The 2,463-nt window shown below is 42.4% G+C and overlaps 1 pseudogene; it reads left to right on the forward strand.

The window, feature by feature from the left end:
• Positions 1-2,183: 2,183 nt before the first annotated feature.
• LOC128561998 (60S ribosomal protein L37a-like) lies at positions 2,184-2,463 on the forward strand (annotated as a pseudogene).

Consider the following 2,463-nt stretch of genomic DNA (forward strand, 5'->3'; position numbering starts at 1 on the left):
CCAGAACTGTCAGAAATAAATTTTGGTTGTTTCTAAGCCACCCCGATTATAATATTCTGTTACAGCAGCCCAAATGGCTAAGACAGAGCTGGCTCAGCTGGGTTTAAGTCTGGATCTGCTATGCAGACCAGCTGTGTTCCTCTGCTCATGGCCTGAAATCTCACTGCCCCTTCCCCTGACACTTTCTCCTTCTCCCAGCAGAGTCAAATGGCTAAGACAGAACTGGCTCAGCTGGGTTTAGCACCTCTCTAAGCAGACTTATCTCCTAAACTGAAGACACGATCTCTCCTGCCCTGCCCACCTTGCTGGCATGTGCTCAGGAGAGACTGAGTTGAGGGGGAAAGTCCTTCCACCAGTATTTAAAATGCTCATGCCGATGTCTCCCTGACTGTGGCCTCCGGCTCTCCATTCCTGGCTTTCTTTGCTCTTGCTGTTTACAACACCCCTTCTCTATACTTCAAAGTGTGTAGGCCGACATCAGATCCTTTGGGCCTAAATCAAGAGATGGTTCGACCCTTCCCACAACAACACATTCAAAATTGTCCTTCTCGACCAGGACAAAATTTGCAGGGCCCAGTGTAAAATGAAAATATGGGACTTCTTGTTAAAAATGTATGAAGAATTTCAAGATGATGACAATAGAGCATAACCAAGCACAGGACCCTGAGTGACCACACAGGTTGCACCCCACCAGTGTCACTAGAGAAAGGTGACAGATCCAACATTCTCACCACACTCTGGGGAACTTCCATCATCTGACATTTTGTCCATGGGATTAGGGGATTGCCCTTGGGTCCACATTCCTCCTGGGAGTTCAACAGCTCCAGTGCAGTCAGTCCTTGCCTCCCATCCCACAGCGGCCCCCATGGCCCTCCCTGATCTTACAGAAAACTCAAGGCAGGTGGGTAGAAGAGGCTCCTGAGGGAAGTTCTCACATCTGCTTTCTTCCCCACGGTGATTGCTAAGTCCCAGTACAGACTTGTGTGCGTCTTCTCACCAACACATCTACACCTGCAAACTAAATGGAATTGAGTTCCACACAGGTGCCCAAGAAGATGGGCATTTCCTCTTTGAGGGAAGGAGACAGTGGAGTCTTCAGAACAACACCCTGTTCCTAAAAATAGGTCAGCTCGTTATTGGCAGGCATCCTCCAAGGCCTCAAGGGCAAATGAAGTTAAATGCAAAATGACTATTAACTTCCTGAAGTTTCAAACCAGCCAGGAAAATTAGAAAAACTGATAGAAAAATAGAACTTGCAACCCTGAAACAAGATAAATGAGAAAGTTTCAAGATGAGATCGATCACAAGGGAAGGTGTGGTTTTCCCCGTACTGCATCTGTCCAACAGGACTGAATTCCAAACCCCACTGGGGAAAAGATTGTTAAGGAAAATTAAAGGAGGTTTCTGGAATTGGGGTTGTACGTTAAAATCACCCTAGTGAGTATTAAAACTGCAACAAAGACAAAACTGAGCCCAAGCACAATCACGGGCAATTTGATAATTTCACTGTATACATTTTTTGAACTTTCTATATAGAATATTTTAAGAATGTACAATATCCTTAATTTTAAGAATGTATAAAACAGAACACTATGATAAACCTCCACATGCCTTATCCAGTTTCAGTAATTAACAACTCAGGACTGATCTTGTTTCAACCTCTTTCTTCACCCATTTCCCTGTCCCTGCAATTGACAATTTACTTTGAAGAAAATACCAGATATCAGGGATTTTCTTGATTCAGAATATACTGCTAAAAGATTAGGAACTACTTTTTTAACAAAAACATGATCACAATACAATCATCATATAAAAAATTATAGTAGTGCCCATATAATAATGATTCCTTGAATAATCTGTCAAAATATAATTTCTCCTATTGTCTGATAGAGTTGTAACCATGTGTTTCAGTCAATATTCAAATAAGGCTCATGTATTGCAATTCATCAATATGGCTCCTAAATTCCTTTTAATCTATAGCTTCCTGCTCTCTTTCTTTTTTCTATGAATTTTTTTTTAGCACATTCTGTAGTCTCTTGCAACCTGGATCTCTCCAACTGAATCTCCATTGATGTACTTTAACATGTTCATCCATCCTTGTATTTGCTACAGATTGGTAGTTAGATCTAGTGACCTAATAGAATTCAAATTTGGCTTCTTCTCTGGGCCCGGTTCTCAGTGATATGGCTAAATGCACCAAGAAGGTTGGGATCATCAGTAAATATGGGGCCCACTAGGTGCCTCCCTCCCAAAAATAGTGAAGAAAATTGAAATCAGCCAGCAAGCCAAGTATACTTGATCCTTCTGTGGCAAAACCAGGATGAAGAGACAAGCTGTGAGGATGTGGCACTGTGGTTCCCCCATGAAAACAGTAGCTGGTGGTGTCTGGACCCATAATCCGCTTCTGCTGTTACAGTAAAGTCTCCCATCAGAAGACTGAAGGAATGGAAAAACCAGTATTAG

Source organism: Nycticebus coucang, chromosome 12 (genome assembly GCF_027406575.1).
Source record: "Nycticebus coucang isolate mNycCou1 chromosome 12, mNycCou1.pri, whole genome shotgun sequence".
NCBI lineage: Eukaryota > Metazoa > Chordata > Mammalia > Primates > Lorisidae > Nycticebus > Nycticebus coucang.